Below are 24,440 nucleotides of genomic sequence, written 5' to 3'. Positions count from 1 at the left end.
AGTGAAGACGGGGGCCCTCGCTCCCTCCCCGGCCCCGCCTCCTCTCTCTCACCCCATTCCTTCGTCTCGATCCACGCTCGGCGAAGCGTATCTCATTCACCCGTCATAATCCATTAGCTGACACTCTACAAATAAATATGTTCGGTGTCCCGTCCCATGCCCTTTGTATCTCCGCCGCCAAAGAAAGCCCACCTGAGATCCCGATGGTGGGACACAGACGAGAGTCACGGGCGACGAGAGTTCCCGGTCTGGGTTACCTCACGAGAAGTATTTTCAGCTCATTTGAATAGGGGAGCGATACACTCCGACACCGACCATCATGCCACGTCAAAGAGAGAGAAAAGAGAACAAATCGAGAAGGTATCAAGAGCGAAGTTCCCTATTCACTTAAGCGTATTTAGTCGGAGGATATGATATATTTTTCAGTATTCATATAATCCAAGAATGCCGCTGAGACTCACCGTCGTCAACACTCGAATACAATCTTTCAAAAGCAGAAAATTCTGCAAAAGTACGATACCAAGATGGATACCTACTTTCAACAAATATGTGACACTTGCCAGATAGGTACATTCAGGATAGGAATTTAAAAAAATACGAAATATACACTGGATCGGCAAAAATACATAATTAATTTTTATCCTGAACTATCGCTTAAAAATCCGAACGTGTTGGAATAGGTACTTCGTGATTACGCAAAGAAAAATACAATTCGAACGAAATAGTTCTCAACAGTGATTCAACACTTAAATGAGTAGGATGCAATCTAAATCAACGCATCTACAAAATACTCCGCCAGCCGTCACAAGGGTGTATGACAGGGGGTGTTAGGTCACCAGCCATGAATGTACAATCCCAATCATGACACCTCCACAAAAATATTAGTTTGATCATGCACTGGAACAAAGTTAATCGCACGAAAGCAGGTGCTTACATGCAATGCCATTCAATAGCAGTATGTGTATATTCAAATCACGCGGGGAGAAGTGCTAAAACGATGGGTATATCAAATAGAAAAAAGTAATAAGAGACTTTAAAACTTAGGACTAAGGTTACAATAGACTCTAAAGTTATATCGATTTCAACACGGATGAAGCAATCCAATCCAGCTCCAAAGGTAATCAGCATTCATTAAAAAGCAAAAACGATCTCGTATATGATTTGAAAAATGAGCAGGGTCCATGATTAAACACACTGCGTAATCTCCCTTGAATGATGAAGTGCTCCGAGTAAAAGATGGCACCAAGGATGACACCTCAATTGAAACACACACTTTCAAATCAAAATTTTAGCCAATCGAAAGATTTACGGGCTTATTTCTTTTCCTCGTACGTTCGCCCTGCCCATTCGGGTCAACAGGAGGAAGCAGCATTCTGATCACATAACCGCGCATCTCGAGTTTATGCCCGACTCTCACTTCCCAGAAGGGGAGGCGGAGAAAGAGAAATTGCTGGAAGGACTGCAGGTGGTATAATTACACGTTAGAGGCTCCAAAGCCAATAGACAGCGATTTCCACCGGAGTTAACAGTGAATAGGAGGGATCGTTTTTTGAGAGGCCATCCCATTTGTAAACATTGGAATGGACCTGATTTATTATCTCATCCAATTATGTCGTAAAACACGAGCTGGTAAACAAGACGTCTACATTTGGGTTTCTTTGTGCACAAGTTGTTCCTATCTTACCAAAATGGAATTATGAGACCTTATATCATTTCCCTGCTCCCACTTTCTCCTCTGACCACCTTCGCGATGATAAAACCAAGGGTTTTAAGATTCAAGCGATCATGATGCATGTTTTTCAAGGGAGGAAGAAACAGTGAATGCCTTTATAACAGGTTTACCAGTTCACTCTCATCTTAAGCAATTGTGTTGCCACGGATAATCACGAATTCGACGAGGTTATGGCAACGTGAGCTGTGTTTTCTTTTCCCCGTACTTGAAATACTCTTATTGTGTGAGTAAAACGCTGCCGGAGTGTGGCTATCGGAGAGCGCTCCTGACTTTCCCTACTTCCAACTCAATTATCGCTTACTTAGCCGAAGTTTAGGGTAGTACAGAAGGATGTGTTCACGGCAGACCTTGGGCGCTGAAGCTGTGAAATACATAATTTCCCTCCGAGTGAGAAAAGCAATTACTTACGCAAAACGGTGAATTGCGGAGAGGGAAAAGATGCTTTTTTATCTTTCGGCGGCGCGGCGGATGCAAACAAATGACTGTGAAAAAGATCTTTCTGCTTCCTTAGGTATTAATTATTCGTCAACATTATAACAGCTAAAAATGTAAATATTAAATACAACTCTCGTCATCCTTTCACTTCCACAGAAAACTTGGAAAATATTAATTTTCTTTCAAGTATGAATGAAAGAACTGAATTAAAAAATACCTGGGACGGGACTATATACAATGTGTATATATGTGTCTACATACATACATATTTTATGTATGTATATAAATATAGGTTATGTATATATATATATGTTATGTATATTTATACATATATATATTTATATACATACAGATATATTAATAACGTGTGAGTGTTCTTAAACTGTTTTTGCTGCTCAAGCTTTTTATTCAACACTTGCGTGTTCCTTCGACGAAATCATCTTACGTGTATGTATATATATATATATATATATATATATATATATATATATATATATATATATATATATATATATATATATATTATATACATAATGGGCTGACCCAATATAACACAAATCGAATAGAATAGCAACATTTAAAAGGACACTCACACGGTAAATTTCTCGAGCTTTCGGCCTTATCAGAGTCTCACTTGAGGAAGGCCTATTACTATTCTATTGTATACTAGTATGTATGTATGTATATCTGTGTGTACATACATATATATAGTTCATAAATAATATGTCAGTTATGTATGGCTACGCAACGGATAAAACTTACAATGCGCAAAAGAACTGAGATGTCGGTCGCCTACCCAAAAAACTTCAAATACTAGGAGGACGGACGCCTGCACTTGGGTTAATACGTCTACAACGAAATTTTCTGCGGAGTTGATCTTTCTACGATAGGTATGTTATGCCAATCAAAGTACGTATAATTTGATGCAGCAGGTATTGTACCTGATTCACCGGGCGTGATACTCAGGAGACCAGTTTTCATGGATTGAAGTCTGCTGGGCAAGGCTCTCATTACCTCTCCCGAAAGATGCGAGTTCAAATCCCGCTTCGTGGAAAAAATACATTTATTTCGCGTATCGGCCTTTTATTAACTTGGTTCAGTATCCGATATATCCTCAGCCATCGAAATACCACAAGAAAACCAACAATAAAACTACAAAAGAGCAGTTATAAAACTACAAAATGGCAATTATTTGTATTTTCTGTTTTATCATAAAGGGAAATTGAAAAGAGGAATGCGTCCCATATTCATTGTTTTCAATTCATACATCCGACTACAGCAACGATACACATAAATAGTTTCCCCGAGTCAACTCCATTCGTTTTACGTTCGCGCAACAGCTTGAAGTAGAATGTTGCACGTAAGTAATATTTTAAGTCTGCGTCAACTAGAGAGTGTTTCTATTTATTTTGCCATTCTCCACACTTTGAGGGGAAATGGAAAAGAAGAGCTCTAATGCATGAAAAAACTCCTTCGGCGTAAGTCAACTAATAAAGAGACATCTCAAGGTGTGAACATTCCATTTGACGCCATGTCATTGAGGCACTCTCCTTTCGTAACCCGAGTGGGAAGGGTCTTTGATCACACCACCATCAAGTTATGTGAAAGAAGACATTTATGGGAGTCCCGATTGCCAGTTCAGGAAGCTAATAAGCTGGAACAGATTTAGTTTATAATCAATTACGGAAAATATATTCAGATAACAACGCTACATGTAAGTGGGGCTTCGAACTTGGTGCCTTGTGGTTTACCGGTGAGTAGGTATCTTGCCCCTGGGCTGACCGGTCAATCACCACCAAAATTTGGATTACACTTATGGGTATCGAACGTTGTTCCACCTTTGACCGTGGTCAGAAATATCTCCAACGAAATTCATCGTTCCATCAGCCAAGATGTTCAAAGAAAACCTCCAAGTATATCCTCCTTATTCAGTCATTCGATCTACTACTTCGACACAATTAATAATCCTCAATCGATTTGAAGAAAACGGGATACATTGCATAAAAACGAAATACATTGCATAATTCCTTATTTAATCAATCAAAGGAAGAATGAGATGACCTCTATATTGGTTTACGCGATGAAAACTTACCATCTGCTGTGGATGGAAAGAATTGAACAAAAAAGAAAGCGATATATGCAAGGGCATAAGAACTTCCCATGAAGTTTTATATCTGGTAGACAAAGATTAGCTGAGTCGGAGAAAATACACGAGGCACGCGTTTAAGTAGACCGACAAGCAAATACAGCTTTATATCCGAGGAAAATATTGCTCAAAGAAAAATATTCCTGTAAAAATTAAAAAAAAATATTCCATGCACTAAATATTTATTATGTGTCTTCTTTTAAGTTCTTTACCTGATATTATGTAAGAATAGAAAGTTACAAAAACTTGCAACCAACAAAAGAGCACGATTTTGCCGATAATCAAAGAGATGCATCCTTTTGCGGCAGGATATGTTACTCAAAGAAAAGCTGAAGGAATGGCGTGCAGATTGAAGATTGAGAAGGATTTACACCTATAATACAACGACTTACTGAAGATAATTATGTATGAACGTGAATGGGAAGAACCACTAAGAACGACCGTAAATAAGATTCATAAATAAAGTAATGAAAACAATTAAACGTATTATTACAAGTACCTCAAGAAATGAGATGATACTAAGATGTTTTAGTTTAATTTTAAAACTGAGATTGTTCATGAGTGATGAAAATATCAGTGAATAGAATAATGCTCAGGATTTGAAGATAAAAAATCCATTAACGACTTGTTTCAACATTGAATATCGTACTAAAAGTCCAGAAAAGGGGACAAATGGGTCTAAGGAACTGTGTCCACCTCCATATCCACATACGAGAACAAACCAAGAGATGGTTAATGGTCAACGGTTACGCTATTAGCGAAATAGATATTGAATCAAAACACACCTATTACGAGCAAAAATCATTCAAAACTTCTCTATGGATGCTGTACGACCAAAGTCCTCACTTGTCTCCATCATCTAGTAACAGTAACTTTCGCTGATAAAAGATCTAACGCGATCCTTTTTATGGATTAAGAAGAATTACAGCAATTTTATCTCGATTTCCCATCTAAAGTCATAAACCCAAGTCAACCCCCTCTTTTTTTTACTCAATTCTCCAAGAATGCCATCAGCTACTTTTCTCTCGGTCGAGCCTCGAAAGAGCCCTTGTGTAACCTTGCGCATGGTAGCCATCGCTTTCATCCGAGCACAATGGCTGGAATGGTCCTTGGGAAGCCCCCGGTCAAAAGGCCGCTGACAGGATTCCGGCCCGGGTAAGAGGCTTTCCCGTGGGATAGGGGGGAGGGGGGAGCAGTGTGGTTGGCGAGGAGGGAAAGGCTCGCAAGGATGAAAGGGAGGACTTGGGTCGTAGGAAAAGGGGGGGACGGAGGGGTAGACAGGTGTGAACCCATTACGTGGGCGAAGAAAAGGAAGTGAAGTCTTGACGAAGCTACGGGACCCAGCAACAGTCCCGCCCGCACCCACACCGTCCGTCCCGGCCAGGAGAAATACACCTGCCATATTCGAATCAAGAGCAGGTAGTCGACGTGACTGAAGGACTGTGCCCTCTCCCTCTTACTTTCTCCCCTCCCTCGCACACCTTTCTCCAGACACCGCTCCCTCCCTCTTCGCGCCCGCGCCGAAATCGTTTCCATCACTCCCGCCGCCATATATCACCGCATACCTCTTCTCCCTCTCTCCGCATTACATCTTGCTCAGGGCGATTGAAAAACGGACGCGAATGACACATTGCCGCGGAGGGCAGGGATCTCTTAAAAAGGGGCGGACCGTAATAACAAGGCCCAGGAGTGAAGGGGGCTCCTCCCCGGGTCGGGAGAAGCCACACGCGCTCTCCCCTGAGGGGCGGAGTGCTTTATGGTACTTTTTTTTACCTCGGGCCGGGACGAGAATGCGGGACTGCTTGCTCGCTCCTGCCTCCGCCGCTGTCGTCCTATAGGGCCGTCCTGCTTGTGGTCTCACTAGTGTGGGTTGGGGTGCGGAGTTCGCGGGAGAGAAATCGGTCTCGTTCGCGAAGGAAAATGATGGGGCGAGGCGGCATGCTAATGTGTGATCAGTGGGCGGTTCCGAGTATGCGAATTAGACTTCCAAAATAGTAACCGCACCTGCCTGAGGAACACATCAGTATGTGTATATTTTTTTGGCCGCAGCGTACCTGGGTGCTACTACAAGGTACCAATATACTGATTTTCACGTCTAAAAAATATTTTTTAACAGTAAATTCATACCGAGGAAACGGGGATTATTTAACAATATTTTTTTCTGGTAGTAAAATTCTTTATTATGTTCCATGCATTTTTTATAACCGATATAAATATTTTTACGGCTAATATAAATATTCAATGGTGTCAGGCTAAGCCTTGTGAAATCTCATCTTACGAATTAGAAAAAAATTGTAGATTTCACCAAACTTTATAGAAGTGCGACCGGTTTCATCGCGTATGCTATAAAACCGGTCGCGCCGTAATAAACTTTGGTGAATCTACAAAGTTTGTCTAATTCCTTACTATGATTTTTCACAACTAATATAATCGCATCTAAATCCACATAATACCTCGCAAGCCGCCGTAAGGGCGTGTGGCGGGGGGATAATTACCTTTATATATTATATTTTTTATAAACAAAAGAAGTTATTTACCATGAAAAATGACGTAGTGATGAAGAAATTTATACCATGCTTTTCAACAGAGTTATGCATGAGCGCACAATTGTTTCTTGTTTACTTCATATAACTTGTTATTTCCATGTAATAGGTAGCTGACTAAAGAAAAACATGCACTCAAACACGCACTTGGGAGTTTGTTAGTAAGTATGAACATTTTCGCAATAATAATATAATGTGAACGATCTAGAGACCCGGCTTCAGTGCATCGCGATGGTACTTCACGCTTCGTATCGCGAAACTTGAGGAACAATGATCGGAAATTCCTAACACATCGCTTGAATAACGGAAGTGATAATGTGCCCGCGATGTGAAGAATCTTGATCAGCCTCAAGGTCGTACGCTATGGATAAAAATGATTTCGTCCAATGGAAGGGTGGAAAGAATCTGGAGTTCATAAAATTCTTGAATTCAGGTTTAGTGAAAGCATGCACTCAAGATATTTAAATGAGGAACAAATGAATAGGTAAGTTTTATGGTGGATAATATTTTAAATTCGCATTCAATATTTGGTAATAGTAATGAGAGGCAAAAGGTAGGTAGCAAATAATAATAACTTGGAGATTCCAAATGCTTGAACACATGCTATTCATGTCTTGGCATAAGGGAAGGAATTCACCATTTAAAAAAATTTATTTGTCTGTGAATTTCACCAGCCTTAGGACTTAGATCGAGATGAGCTCTATCAACACCAATAAAACCAACCTTCAGGTTCATTACATTGGAAATGGAATTTTACGCATGTTTACTAGCAAATAAACCAACCCCTCAGACTTCATCTCAAATGTTTGAAAACGTCTTTGCATTTATTTTAATTATAAATGATTATTTATGATATTTTAGGGCTGAAAATACATTTAAATTAGGCTAAAAAATTATACTATGTTCCATTATAAGTATCAATAAAACTTTTTCCAGTTTAAATGGAAAAAACTGGACAAATTAACTTTTTAGGGGAACCCGAAGCCCTACTCCGTTTAATTAACTTTGCCAGGAAAACTTCGCAGGTTAGACTTCATTGCACAAAATCAAAATTATCCACTAAGTATTATTTTAAATTATTTCTCAGACATAATTTTTACGGCAAAATATAACACCGAAGATCCCGAGGAAACTAAATCGCAGAATCCCTCTTGAGAAGCCATATTTAAGCATCGACTGGTAAGCAACCCAATGTATTGGCCTTTATTCGGAACGAAACTATCTTTTCTCTCCCCTCCACACAGTTAGGTGCTCTCCATTGAACAAATAGCACTCTGAAATTTGATCCGTTTTTTAGATGTCTCTGCAATAAATTACCCCCCCCCCCCTCCGTAGGAAAATTTTAATGTTACCACTCCCATGTTTGAATAATGAGATCTTTGCGGCGAAATTTCATAGTTAGCATAGTGATATCGAACTGCATCAATTTCCGAGTGTCAGATCATAAGCTGATTTACAAGGAACCGCCATTACGACCGGATCGGTGGTTTTAAGATAACATCAGCCGGTAAAGACAAACCGCTGGAACGTCCGCCCGTAATCCTCCCCGAGAGTATCAACTGCGACTTTTTGAGGGGGCGTATTCGCTCCCTTACCATGCTCCTTCGCTTTGCTCTCTTCAGCCGAAAAGACACGACAGCGGCACACGAGAAGTTCTTGAGTCAGATCGGGGTGAGGGGGACCACTCCGTCGCCAGCGGATTTATTTCCGCACCACGCGGTGGGACCGAAGCGTAAGGAAATTTTTCTTCGTTCGGAGGATGATGATTTATCGCTTCGCATGTCCCGCGGAGGAATTCCGTCTGGGAGCGACACGGACGGATTTCCGTGCGTGTTTGTTTTTCATTCGGCCTAGCCAAGCAGCCATTCCGGCCAGAGACGACCAACCAACCCCCCTGGCACCGACCGACCCGTCTCCGCGCGACCCGACCAAGCCCAAAGAGAAGAAAGAATCCATCCTCTTGGAGGCTGGCTGGTTGGCTCCCTCCTCGCCTACTCCGCCGCTAAACTCAGAATGGACGGTCTCGGGTGGTTTTGCAAATATAAAAATCCACATCTTTTCGAGAAATGCGATGCCTCAAGAGCCGTGAAGACACGATCAAAATTTAAGAGTACCGAAAATCATCGTCATCGCACAAGGAAATGCAACACCGCATACAAAATTAACGAGGTCGAAATACAATATTCTGAATGAGTAAGTCACTTAAGTGTCACTCCAATAGAAATTTATCATCGTAGCCACCTTGAAGGGAGTTTGATTAATTAGACGAGTTGTAAGAAAATGTAATGAGAAAGTAAGGGAAAGGTGTTAATTTTTGCACTCGTGGGGCGGCACCTGGAATACGCCGAAAGTATTTGGGACCGTTGGAAATTGTATTGATTGATAGAACGAACAGTACAAATGGTGGCTGAAGAAATGGTACGAAGAAGAAGGGCCGCGAAGTTTGTGAGGAAATCCTACGACAAGAAAGCAGGCGCAATGCGGTTAATCGAGGAATAAGGATGAAAGTCCCTTCATGCATGAATTGAGAGTGTTGAGGATCTTAGATAAGTACAGGACATTCGGGTTGAATTATAACACCGAAGAAATCATGAAGTACCCTCGTCATATCTGCAGATTGGACCAATCGGATAAGAAAGGGGAGATTTATGGCGGCACGGACAGTTTCAAGGACTCGTTTCACGTACGATTTTCGATCACAACAAAAGCAAAGAAAAAAAATTTCGGGCGATGAAACTAGTCGCGAATTATTTACCTCTGACCCTTTTTTCTATTCAGTTACTGACGGATGGTGGCATAAAACCCTCAGACACCCTCCAGGTCGGCTTGCAGGGTATGGGTTGGATCTAGATGTACACCAAACAACCCGAAGATTGTTTTTTATAGCTGACTGTATAACTCACGTCGTGCTGATTTCCAAGACGTGTGAATTTCGCACATTCATGTTAGGTGGAGGGTGGGAAATTCTGTATCAAAATTCGGTTTATACCTAAGTTCTGGAAATCAGAAAATCTCTCCACTTGGGTTTTAAACGGAAATGTTGCCCAGGATTTGAACCCGGTACATTCCGCTAAAAAAAACGAGCGCTTTAATCACTGGGCTGCAAAAATCTTGCTTTTGAAAATAACTAGGGTGAAAACAGAAATCTTCCTCCATAAGTCCTCGCTACAACCACAAATCTGTAAGCTAACAGTTTCAAGATTTAAGCCAGGAGAAGTTACATTGGTGGTTAAGGCAATACTTGCCCAATAAGCAAACTCATGCTAATTTCACCATTCTGCTTTGTATGTTTAACATTTTTAGAGCCTACCGTTGCTGGAAAAAGATAGGTGGTGGAAGTTGTCCGAATAACACAATCCCAACGTACAAAAAAACGTGATAGTTCCTCTGAGTATAGCCTTTTAATAGGTTAATATCTTAAGTCAAGTGTTTAAAAAACAATAAAAATTTTGAGCTCAATAAAATTCTGGGCCAGTTGAGTCGATGTGATAAGCTACTACAGAACTGGGGCAAAGAAATAAAACTGAGGGCATGGAGTAAACAAGTTGTGGACGCTCATCATTAATTTTTTTAATTTCGTTTTATGGGAGTCGAAATAATTACCTTGAGTAAAACTAGTGTTTTTTTAATACCTAAATACATAATTTATTGAGATACTTGGGTAGATAGTAGGTGATAATGCGCATCATGACTAACTTCTATGAAAACCAAAGGTCTAAGCCCGTAGTAAACTTTTGTCAAAACTGCCTCAAATTTCCGGGAATAATTATATCAACATTTCACGTCGAAAAATTCACGATCGATGGGTAGAATCTATGGAATGAGTTTCCAACAGGTTGGTTATTTTTATGGGCCAAGCGAACGATTATACCAGACCTGCTCTCGGATGTGCCATGAGCACCATTATTTATTTATTTTATTTCGGTGGAAAGTTTAAATACGAAATGAGAAAAAAAATTGAGAAGGAACCATCTGGAAGTGTACCGAAGTTCTGACCGAATAGCATTCACGTCAAGAAACGAGTTATTTTAAGGCAAAGATGCGAGGGGAAGGCGGAAGGGTTCGGCGGAAATTTTAAATATGCAATGAGAAACAATTCACGAGAAAGATACATTCAAATGTATACCGAAATTCTGATTTAAAGAGTATTGAAGTCAATAAACGAGTTATTTTAAGCCGCCGAGACGAAGGGAAAGCGAAAGGGGCGAGAAAATGATTTAGCAGTTATCGAAAAATAACAAGTTTCTTCCGATGAGTTGAGTCATACCAGGGGGACCCCACACTCACACAAATATAGTTGATCACTGCGAAGGAATTATCCTGAAGTAGGGTAATTTTATCATCATATATATTCCTCAAGACTCACCGTCTGGAAGTTTTAATACCTAAATGGCTTTAACCGAATAACTCAGTTGGCGACCGAACACGTTTTAGCTCTCAAGAGATTGCGGAACCGTCGACGCTACTCAGGGCGTTTAAAGCTCGCTAATGACTTTCTCCAAATATTTTGTCGGAAAGCACTCTTTCCCGCATTTAAAGTTATTATCCCACAGCTCACTCGTCGAGGGGCTATATTTAAGTGTGAAGCGGAGGGGGCATTGCCAGGAACCCGTATGCTAAGTGCAAGGGGATAAGTTCTGTGCTTACTCGTACAATCCTTGTGGAGCCGTAATAATAAACAGAGTGAACCACCCACGGAAGAGAATCGGTTCAATCAAATTAACATAAACAAGCCAGAAAAATGCCGAGAAAGTATTTATGAATTGCCCTGAGCAAGTAGGGGCACGGGTAACAATTTTTCTAGCATGCCACTAAAGCGACTAAATCGTAAAATACATTATAAGATAAAGTAGCAATTTTATAATAATAATGCGAATTCATTACTAAAACAAATGTTTGGTCATTAGGCTATAACTCTTCAGTGAAAATAAAAAGCTAATCGAACTCCAGTAGATTTACTTCTTAAGTATATTTAAATTTAAACAATCCCGTTTCAACTAATTGAAAACGTCCACAGGTTTGAACGTTCCACATTATTACATCTATTCAAGAGTATGGTGCACAAATGTCATTCAGGATGTATTTAGCGTTCCTTATTGGGAATTATTCGTCGTCAATTGCAATTAATACACTTTAAGGGAATGAAGTCGGTGTTTTTTTGTGAATTGTCGGAAGGTTAAAAGAAACGCAGTTCTTTGGTTCCCGTTCCATATCGCTGAAACCTAATCTAAACAAAAAATAAAACACGTCTTCCCAAAAATTCGTTTCGTGAAAACCAGTGAGCCACGGAAACAAATGAATAATTATCAGGCTGAAATTAGGTTAATATATTTTGGAGCAATGAGTCACAATAAGGTAACTTAATATAACCTACGTTAAAAAAATTAGGAGCTAGATTAGATGTTTTAATAATTGGCTACAGGAAGGAAATAATTTAATATCAAATAATGTAAATAGTGTTACGCAGAATTTTGAATTTTTTTCTTTATATTTTCCAATTTTCTGTTCGATTTTTGTTGCCTTCTCATTCTACTTACGATATACATGGAACCCTGCAAGCCGCCGCTAGAGCAAGTGGTAAGGGGTGATAAAACACCAGGCATGAAAAATATGAAATAAAATTTTAATATATGGATATATATGAATTCACTTAGGTAAATCATGATAACTACAGATACATGGACTACGGTATTTAAGTGACATATCCTTCTCTATTCATATGAGAGAAGTCGTTAATAACAAGAGGGACAAAAACTTAGACCCTATGAGATAGTAAAAACATACTAGGCTACTTAGAACGAATAAAGAAAAATATTTTCTCCCTCTAGCGCGGTCGCTTTCTGTTATTCTGAACCCTTATCGCCCGTTGAAAAAAATGACATCTTAACGCTATCTGTTAATTATTAATCTCTCCGTAATCTCCCATCGCTAACTATTAATCTCTCAAATCCTACTATCATAATCTCTCCTACTGTAGTACTCGTATGATGGGACTAAATAATACATTTTAAACATCATCGCCAAAGAGAGTAGTCCCCAATTGATGCAAGAGTCTTTAGTCTGTACTTGAACCTTCGCTCATTCATTGTTAAGTACTGAAATAAATAATTGAATCGTCAACGAGTCTAGGGGGCTGAAAATTGGCGCGAAAAAATCATGCGATCTCGTGGTCGCGCGGGTGCGTAGCATCGATGCAAGGAAAACTTCACTCGCACCCGTCCGTTGCCCGCGTCCCGGTGCACTTCCAACAGGCAGGAACGACGGACAGCGCGAAGAGAAGGCAGAGAGGGAGAGAGAGAGAGAGCTCTCCCAAAAATGCTGTCCCCATTTCACAGCAACGAAAAAGCAGCGGGGATAGTGGGAAGGGAGACATATGAGAGATAATAGGGAGAGGAGGGTCTCGACCATTCTGTTTCGGCGCAGTGAGATAGCGAGGTTCTAGCGAGAGCCTCCCATTCCCCCTTCCCAACTCGCATTATTTCGCAAGAGAAGGTTCCCGACGATATATGCACTAAATCCCCTCTTCCCCCCCGCCCCACGAGAATTCTCTCGTTTCTGACTATTCCCTTCCCTCCACATGTGCCTTCCTATCCGCTCGCTCTTGGTATACTAAGCCTACGCCATTCGCGCATCGAAACGGGAAGCTTCCCTTATGGCTTCCTCGAGTTTTTTGAACAAAATTACATGATTCCAACCTGAACTCAACGATTATCCAGAGACAATGTTTAATAACTGTTGAGTAGTCTTTCTTTCCGAGGGAATACTTTGAACGGCCCGTTATTCACTACTCGACTGATACAACGGTTTGTGGCGTGAACGAATTTAAAAATAAAACGTTGACAGGAGAAATTAGGATTTCAAAGACTTACGTTACCTTCTTTTAAATGTTGATAAACTTAATCACTTTTTTAGGGGATTAATGAATTGAAAAAAATCCGAAGCAGTGATAATACAGTATTTTACATCTGTAGCCTCTTCCATAGATATTAATTATGAAAAACATTATTTGTCAGCATTCATCTAATTACCATAATCACACATAAACTCTAAAACAAACCCACTCGCGGAAGAAGCGCTGACGAACAATTTTGGGTCCTACTTTCTTTGCTCATCATTTTTTCATGAAGATATAATTGAGGAGATCCAAGCATTAAAAAATACTGTTATTCAGCTCTGGACTTCCACACCCATTTCAAATCATACGAATAAGCTAACATTTTCCTTATACGACGGAATGGAAAAAATGATGAATTCTGTAAAAAGTCACGGCAGGAAATACGCTCGACTCCACAGACTGCCCACTTCCATTTGCAGTCGCACCGATGGCTGGATGAATGGATAAGGAAACACTTGGGGATCACCCTCACGACGTATCTACGCCCATTGTTTCCGGTTCCATTGTTTGCCTTAATAGGATAGTACAAGTTTGCCACATCTTCCTCCATCAATATGATTTACAAAACTACAGGGAATGATCGACCGCAACAGCTGAACTCGTTCGTTTATACAGTCAGGAGGAAAACGAAGAAAACGCTCAGTAGATGGATGATCATAAAGATTAGATATGATAAAAATGGGATAAAAAATTGGGAAACACATTTTGTTTTTTAGTGTGAGATTTGAATCGATGAGTTGGATAGAAGGTCCAACACATAACACCTAGATCACGCAATAAAGTCACGGACTATTTTCTTTCATTGAAATAAATTCCTGGGATGTGACAGCTCACAACAAAAATAAAACTTAAAATACTTAAACCATAAGATTTACAATTTCCGGCTGGATGTGGCGAAAGGAATTCATAATTGAAAAAGAATTTTAGCACTTCTATAAAATAAGTGGAATTAACGACGCGCGTTTCGGCTCATCTGTAGCTCTTGTACTGGAAGATGACTCTGTGAGTCGAAACGCATGTCGTTTATTTTACTTATTTTGAAGAAAGTTTTGAAATTCTCTTCTTAACTACACAAACCATAATGTTTCAACGCAATAAAATTCTAACTTATGAAATATTCAACCAAATAATTACTATCTGGTCGAGGGAACTCATGCACACCCTAATTGGTGTCATAAATTATTTCTTAAATATACCCGTATTCAAAGATATTAGTGTCTTCATTTAAATCATCAAACACGAAAATTAGTAAAGAACGACTTGTTTTTATTTTAAAACACAGACTATATATTTACATATGAAAACATTGAAAGATTTAGAGAGAGGTAAAGAGGCATTAATGCTTGCATGCGCACGAGCTTTTTTGTATAAATCTATACTCAAATGCATGTGCGGACTAATAGCTATGCATGAATGGTTTGGTGCCCTAACATTTTGGTAACTACATATTTGGCGCCGCACGCTCTTCCGGCGACTTGCGGGGTACTGTGCAGATGTAAACTCTTACATTTACAATCGACATAATCACTTCGCACAGTAACCTCATTAAACGAAGCAAGTTGCGTTTAATTTCATTAAAATCCATTTCATTTAAAGAAAAATGGATTACCAATTACATATCACAACTTGAATGAATGGTGTCTAAAGGTTATTCAATCTTTCCTCAAAGTTGTTTATCCAGAGATTACACATCAACCGAGGCAGCGGAAAGAATGTGAGGAATCAGGAGCCTAAATACGATAAGAAATTTAACTAGGGGATTATGCCCTGACATCCCAAATGTCCCGGGCGCTCTACCCTCATGAATACCACATCCTTAATACTAACAGCATAATGCAGCAGCCTGTAATTGTAGAAATGGCTCAAATGATCAGTCAATTACTATATACATATAAAGATTTGTTTTTGTTCTCTTTTACAGGTGGTGACCTATCACCCCCTGCCACACGCCCTTGAGGCGGCTTGCGGGGTATTATGTGGATGCACGTAGATCACCATACGAACTACAAAAGGGGTGCTGCAACATCGCAAATGTTGCGCTTTAATTAAACACACTTGAGGGAGAAGCGCTGAATGGGTTGGCTGGAGTTCTCACTGGGATAACGCCTTCTGATGATTATTCTGTTCCTTGTAATGTAAATGCATAAGTCTTAGAATTGAGTCACGCTTCGGATGAGCCGAGGGTGATGCTACCTAATACTTGAAAAATCTCTGGGTCGAAAGATCTCAGGGTCTCTATATCACACTGATTACTTATTTATCCATGCTCATAAATTACCGTGATGTGCTACGAGTTTCTTTTTACCTTTCCATTTAGTTGTAGACGAATTAAATCACCTTACCCTCTTTGATCTGCTGTGATCATGTCTGTGAAGTCTGTTTGTTCGCTTATACACAAGTTAAACGCATCGACAATACATATTCTTAATTACATAATGCATGGACAATGGTATGGAACTGCCAATATATTAAACAAATTTATGACGCGCCAATATTTCAATACATTAGTCGTGTAAGTTGCTTCAATTCAAATCTTTTTAAAATTTTCATTCAGTTATCAGGTATACCACCTTAGTAATATGCAAATAACTTAATTTTAAATAACGATGCCTCTATAAGTGCAAAAAAGGAACCCATGATTGACGCTTTCTACAGTGGTGCAATATGAAATTTAGTTGAATCATATTCTGATGGAATTTTCACCGAAATATGTCCATGAAAATGTTCGTCATAAATCGTCTCCACGTATCTGTCCACTGGTTTTCTCTACAATCAGTCGCTTCGGGAAGGCAGGCGCCAAAAATGAGAGATAAAATATGTGGAGTTTCGCCTCGGAAATGTATGTATACTCATTCACACTTGGGTTAGAGTGATGTTTAATTATTTAGAATTTAAATTTACGAGTGCTTTGTTTGGTGGACAAGACAATAGACCATGCCTCCAAAAATATACTTATAAAGTCCAGCGAGAAATGAAAGCAACGCAGAAAGTCATTAAAATTACTAAGAACATATGATTTAGTGCTGTTATGCTCGAAAAAAAAATTATATTACCTCACAAATTTCGCAGTTTGAATATATGAGCTAGGATGGACGTTTGAAAGATTCTCACTTTGAAAGTGAATACGTTACCCGGTACCGTCCTTCTTTAATTGTTTTTAAAGTATTTTCCAACAAAAATGGGAGTAAAATAAACATTTTTGCCTATATTTTATGGGCATACATACAAGTACATGTAGAAGAATAACCAGCGTGAGAGTACTTGGAGGGGTAATGCGCTGTGAGACATGAAAAGAAGAACGGGAAATGTATCTCCGTGCGCACACCTACCATGTAATATCATCTCTGCTTGACTTTCTCTCTACCAGTTCACCGTCGTATAAATAGCGCCACGAGCTCATGCCTTCGCCCTTTTCCATTATCCACTCGACCTTGCGTCTCTCGAGCTCTCAAGGACGCGCGGATTACTTTAGGGAACCTCCCTCAGTCCCGCGGGGGTCGCGACCCCTCCAGATAAATCCTCCCTCGACCATTCTTTACCAGTTCACATTCACACTTCCTTTCATGAGAGAACTATTGTATTCTTTACAAAAAATCTACACACTTTTTATGAGCAGGTTACAGGTATGTACATTTGAGTAATCGCTATAAAAATTACATATATCGTCGTGGATTCCTCAAATTTGTATGGATGAATCTAAATCATTACTGCATACATACCCATTCCATTTATGGATAAGAAAATTTTTAAAAAAGCCTAAATTTATATTATTTCAGGTAACTTATCTTTGCAGGCTTGTTTCGCTTCTTTCATATTCATAATTATTTCAAACATGACCTTCTGTTATGCCCATCACCGGCTGTTTAAGCCGGTGATGCGCACACCAGAATTGATTATTCAATAATAGTTAAGGATTTTTATTTCCTAAATCAATTTGATTGGAACAAATTCCTGCTATAGGATAACAGAATTCTTCATATTTACTCTCTTTCTCGCGGAAAAACACAAATTTATGTCAATCATTCAGTAAAACAGTTTCCGAGGAAGGAATTTCTAGCCTAACACCATTAATTACTTCTTTGGTTGGATTTTTGAAAGACGGGTAATATATGCAACTTTGTAGATATGGTTTCTACGCAGAACCCAGATATATATATATATATTTTTTTAAGGTAATCTACCGGTTAAGGTAGGTTTTTCGATGGACACAACTACCAAACAAATATTTTGTGACTACTAACAAAACACAACCCTAAATTCTACTCTACACTAGGTCCCTCTTCATCTCTGAGTACTTTCTTCCGCCCTTCATCCCGTCCAACATCCCTATCCTGTTCCTTCCCTTTCCTCTTTTGCCCAACATTCTACCCTCTATCACAGTCTTCAACATCCCACTGCCGGTCAACACCCCCTTCATCCACTTTTCCTGCCTCCATAGGATTGCTCCCAACAAACCCCTCTCTTCGCCCACCATACCAAGTACTTCCTCATTTGTTTTCTTCTCTGTCCATTTCACCTTCTCCATTCTTCTCCACACCCACATTTAAAAAGCCTCCAGTCTACGTCTATCCTCCTGCTTCAATGACCACGTTTCCGCGCCGTACATAGCTACGCTCCATATCAAAGTTTTTACGAGTCTTTTCTTAACATCCTTACTCATAGTCCCCGTCATCAACTCCCTCCTCCTCGTGAAAGCCTCTTTACCTAGCGCAATTCTTCTCCTTACGTCCCTACTACTTTGACCGTGTTGGTCCAAAACACTACCGAGATACGTAAACTGCTCTACCTGCTCTAGTTTTTGCCCTCCTATTTTAATGTTAAGCTTGCCCTTTTTCTTTCTAGAAAATCGCATAACCTTTGTTTTATTAATGTTGATTCTCATCCCATACCTGTCGCATTGAATTTCCAATTCACTCAGCAATGCTTGCAGCCCCTTGGCTGACTGACAAACTAAAGCTTGGTCATCAGCAAACCTAACTGATTTTACGAATTCCCCGCCCACTTTCATTCCTACCTCTAGTTCTTCCCATGCCTCTTTGATCATTTCCTATGCATACAGGTTGAACAGCAACGGTGATAATGGGCAACCCTGCCTTACACCCCTTCCCTACACTGCCCATCCTGACTCCCCGTTTCCCACCCGCACCTGAGCAGTCTGAGACATGTACAGGTTGCGGATTAGCCTCCTTTCCCTCCAATCTATTCCTATTTTCTGCAATATACTCATTAGTTTTTCCCAATTCACTCTATCAAACGCTTTTTCGAAATCTACGAAACAGGCAAATACCTCCTGGTTGTGTTCTATATTCCTCTCGATTAATAATCTCATTACTGCAATGGCATCACGCGTACCTCTCCCCTTCCTAAACCCAAACTGATCATCCCCGAAGTAATCATTTGCCCTACTCTCTATCCTTTTGTTTATGATCCTGAGAACAACTTTAGCTGCGTGGGATATCAAACTTATCGTCCTGTAGTCCTCACATGACGTGGCCTTTACCTTTTTCGGAATCGGAACTAAAACTGCTCTCACAAAGTCTTCCGGCCAGATTCCCTCCTCATAAATGCTACGGATCAGCCCATATAGCCTCTTCCTCCCACATTTTCCTAAGCATTTTAAAAGTTCCACGGGAATGTTATCTACCCCCACGGCCTTATTTAGTTTCATCTCCCTTAATGCCCTTTCTATCTCATTGTCTAGTATGCCTGGACCTAAGCTGTCTTCCTCTACGTCATTTTCTTTTTCAATGTCTAACTGTGTTGGTCTGAGTTCTTTGATATATATATATATATATATATATATATATATATATATATATATATATATATATATATATATATATATATATATATATATATATATATATATATATATATATATATACAGGGTTCGTCCGGAAAATAAGTGTACTGATTTTTTTCCCGCCGCCCCAGGCGCGCCCAGCACCGCTCTGACGGGCTGCGATTGGAGGGGGGTATGTTGGCAAGCGACGCTGAAAAAGGCAGTCGGCTCTGAGCTGTGGTGTAGTGAGGAGCTCTGTTAACGCGAACCTCCGCGCTCGACCCACGTCACGGAACGCGATGCCGAAGTTTTTGGAGCAGCGTTATTCCATCAAATTTGCGGTAAAGCTTGGGAAATCGTCTACCGAAACTGTCGGTATGATTAACCAGGCTTACGGGGAGTCAGCCATGTCCAGAAACATGATCTTTCGGTGGCACAAGATGTTCGTGGAGGGCAGAGAAGAGGTCGACGACGAACCACGGCCTGGACGCCCATCAACGACACTCACCGACGAAAATGTGCGAAAATTTCGCGATGTACTGAACTCTGATCGTCGTCTTAGTGTTCGGATGATAGCAGAGCAGTGTAATGTGCCAAAAACAATAGTGCACGAGATTATTAGGGAGTAATTACAGATGCGAAAAATTTGTGCAAAGTTGGTGCCGAAAGTACTCAGTGATGATCAAAGACTCAATCGTTTGGAAATCGCGACATAACTTGCGGATCACTGCAAAAATGATCCACATTTTTTAGAGAACGTTGTTTCGGGTGACGAGACGTGGATCTTTGAGTACGACCCGGAGTCGAAGAGACAAAGTGCGGAGTGGCACACCCCATCATCACCCCGTCAAAAGAAAGCTCGCATGACCAAATCTCGGATCAAGGCGATGCTCATTGTTTTTTTGACAAAAGGGGAGTCGTCCACTACGAATTTGTACCTGAATGACAAACTGTAAATGCTGCATTTTACGTCCAAGTGCTCTACAGGCTTCGGAAACGAGTCGCCCGCGTCCGGCCAGCGATCAAAAACATCTGCTCACATCTGTATACTGAGCTCAGGAAAAAAAATGTATTACACTTTTACATATCTTAAGCTAATATTCCTCAAAATAGGACCCTTGTGAGTCGATACACTTGTTCCAGCGGCGTTCCCATTCCTGGAACGCTCCCGGGAAGGCATCATCGGGAACCTCTCGAAGACTCGTCGTCGACCTCTTCTCTGCCCTCCACGAACATCTTGTGCCACCGAAAGATCATGTTTCTGGACATGGCTGACTCCCCGTAAGCCTGGTTAATCATACCGACAGTTTCAGTAGACGATTTCCCAAGCTTTACCGCAAATTTGATGGAATAACGCTGCTCCAAAAACTTCGGCATCGCGTTCCGTGACGTGGGTCGAGCGCGGAGGTTCGCGTTAACAGAGCTCCTCACTACACCACAGCTCAGAGCCGACTGCCTTTTTCAGCGTCGCTTGCCAACATACCCCCCTCCAATCGCAGCCCGTCAGAGCGGTGCTGGGCGCGCCTGGGGCGGCGGGAAAAAATCAGTACACTTATTTTCCGGACGAACCCTGTACGTACATAGTTGAAGTCATTTAGTGCGTTGAACTTTTCTTCCCCATCCGGAATTTCACAGAGAAACATACGACAAAAGAATTAACATGGAGGGAGTGGAATAAAGGGTTACCAGTTTGCTGGTTGATAAATAAAGCTGACGATTTTGACGGAGCAACATACACATACATGTATGTTGCTCCGTCATGCATGCATTTCCAAAAGAAATTAGATTTAATACTTTGATATAACTTAGATTAGTAAAAATGGTATCAGCTTCTCTTCTAAGCATTGTCATACCGCACTCTCTTTTTTTAAACTTCACACCCTTTCATCATATCTCCCGACCTCGTTCCTTTTATAAAAGTTTCTCGTTCAACAGTTAGTACTCGGTCCCTCGACACCTGGATCGCCACTCTAGCTATCTCCGTGAGACTTTCACGTTTCCGTCCCTACAGGGAGAAAGGTTCCCGTTCCCGATATTCAAAGGAGAAATAAGTCGTGGATTTTCTTTATAGTGACTTCTCCCACTCCCTGTGGAAATTCCTTCCTTAAAACGCCTTAACGACTCCACAGGGATCGCCTCTTAGTGCGATGGAGAATCTCACACGAGAATTTATGGGGAAACTTCGAACTTTAACAGGCGAGGAGCACGGACTCCGATGAAGGGTACCCAGGTCTATTCCATCATTCGGCCAATGAACTGAGGGGTGGCCCAAGACTCGGGCAGCCGAGATGGCGGACATTGCTACAGACTTATTCTGGAAAAGAGTTTATCAAAACTCGATGGCATTTTTACTCGAATTCATTTAAACGAATGACTGAGATCTACTGAAATTTCGCTATTTAAAATCCATTTGTGTCCAAGGGCATTTCCAATTAAAACCTTCTATACAGATAAACTTCCAATATTTACGGACCAAAGCGCAGTTTTAGGCGTTATCTCGAGGAATGGGAACATATTATTAGCCGAAATAATTTAAATTTTCCAATGGCCGAAGGATTCATATGAGACCAATTTCGAAATACTACATCATCTTCATCAAAAGATTGCTCTGCAGGAATTAAGCCCAAATAAGACTTACACAAAAATAATTTAACCGAAGTTACTGACTCTATACTTAAAACAAAAAGGATATTTTTACTCGATAATTTAAATAATAAGAACTGGTTTTCTTCTTGCATTTATATATTCCCCACTATCATAACACTGGCAAGCATTCTAGGAACCTCTGTCCCACTCTCAGATACTGGATCTCGGCGAATTACGTGCAATTATACGTCCCCGAATAAACAGGAATTACATCTGAAAATATCATATGCATCCATTCGCCATATTTTGCTCATACAGTGACCGCTTCTACGGAGAAGCCCAAGTACGCCTATCACTGCACTTAACTAACCCTTTTAGTCTGAAATAGAAATTAAGTTGATATGAAAAAAGCAGTCTTCAAATGTTTTACCGATTATGTACGTCTTTATTTACCCTTAAAAACACTCACAATAGTTAAAAGACGACAAAAAATTATTAATACGCACCTTAATTATTATTATAACATATCAATATATATGTAATATGGAGCTTTTTAAGTGTGTTTATTAATAAGTTATTGCGGCATGAAATATTCTATAAAACTACTTCGGAGCGAATTCTATCAATAACTAAAAACCATAAAAAATTTACAAATTTCGCCTTGAGTTCAAGTCACAGTTATGACCATGAAAAACGGAATTTTCTGGAAACTCTGCACTGAAAATTCAGAATACAATGAATAATAATTTAGTCAAATCTCACCTTCCGAGTTCGTAAGTCAACAGTCACGTTCTATTTCACCTTAAAACAGAATAGAAAGTAAACCCAATTGAAATGATGTCAGAAGAGTGCCTTTATACGCGAAGTCGACTAAGTGGCGAAGGTTGAGGGAAAAAAATGGCTCACTGATGCCCTGATTGTAGGGGGAGGCGGCGGAGGAGAAATTGTGGATATACATATTTCCTTCGCCTACCGTCCAAGGCGTGGTCGCCATCACAGAAATCGTTTCCTTCCCTTCCTCTTCAACAATGGGGAGAGGATGACGATGGGCATCAGGGCGGGCGAACCGTGAACGCGCGCAAGGACGGGCGGGGAGACTGGAGAGCGCGCATAACAGGTCATAAGAGCCATGCATATTAGCATGATAATACGGTGCTCGGTTTACCGGAATCGGCCTTATTACTCTTTCGTATCACCCCGCCCCTCCCACACCCCCGGTCACGGACGGACACATGAAACGATGGATCGAGGACATGATAACAGGGTGTAGTTCACAGCTCCGCTTCCTCCGGAGGATGGTAAAGGGTTAAACCCCCCAACCCCCATTCGCTACCCCTCCCATTCTCATCGGAGGCTCCGAGCGAGGAAGTGACTCGAAGCCCCCCCTTTCAGAAACAAAAACACGACGAAACAAAAAACGAGCCGCCTCTTCCTAGAAACACCCGAACTAAGGAGGGGAGGGGACATCTATCCAAATGGGGGACCCAAAGTGCATCGGAGTACCCAAAAAAAAAACACATTTTTTTAAAATGCGTAATTATCAAACCGTTCACCCCGATGCTGCCTAATCGAAATCCCAAACCCTCCATTAATTTCTCTCCTTTCTTTTCCTGTTTTTTTTTGGTTTCTTTTTTCTTCCAAACCCTCCGGTCAGAAAGCGGCGGTGGTGAGGGAACGCCCATGTGCAAGGAAGTCGGACGAAGGACGGACGCCTCGGGTCTCATCCTCTTCATGCGAACACGAAAACCATTCTCCATGGACACGGAGTTAGATGCCGCGATCCCACGTCGCACGCAAGATGTGCGCCTCTTGTTCAAGCGAAATTTTAATAAAAAAGGAAAAGATGCTGAGCCCCGGATGAAGTCCTGCCCATCACATCGTGAGTACGCGCGCACCCCATGGCTCGACGTTCATTGCGAAGCGGATCTAATTCGTGCGGGTGAGGCGGGAGAATGGAGAATAATTACGAGGTACGGAGAAGAAGCGAAGGAGATTCTCTCCCACACGAAGAGATAGTACGGGAGAGCAGAATAACATCCTTCCCGCCTCGACTCAAAGGGAGTTTTCCAATGAATCCTTTTAATAATTCAGCGAGGCATTTTAAACTGTTCGGCAAGCTAGTGCATCGGAATTCGAAATATAGAAGGTGTGTCAACATAATTTTACGTAATCTGCCCGGATGTAGATATTCGCATGTTCTTAATGAGTTTTTGTAATTTGAGTCACTCCACAAAGATTTGTTATACCTTATTTTCTAACTTTTTTACTGCGAAAATCTTAACTTCTTTATTTATTTCAGAATATATCACGTAATTTTTGTA

General features: G+C 40.7%; 1 protein-coding gene across 1 annotated transcript in view; it reads right to left on the bottom strand.

The window, feature by feature from the left end:
- LOC139686432 (phospholipid phosphatase 1-like) overlaps window positions 1–24,440 on the bottom strand; it is a 213,080-nt gene that overhangs the window by 76,133 nt on the left and 112,507 nt on the right. The gene's annotated exons all lie outside the window — the stretch shown is intronic.

The sequence above is a fragment of the Hetaerina americana genome, unplaced genomic scaffold (assembly GCF_022747635.1).
Source record: "Hetaerina americana unplaced genomic scaffold, ioHetAmer1.1.p SCAF_14, whole genome shotgun sequence".
Classification (NCBI taxonomy): Eukaryota; Metazoa; Arthropoda; class Insecta; order Odonata; family Calopterygidae; genus Hetaerina; species Hetaerina americana.
Note: the sequence above shows the minus strand (reverse complement) of the source record. Positions and strands in the feature narration are given on the sequence as shown.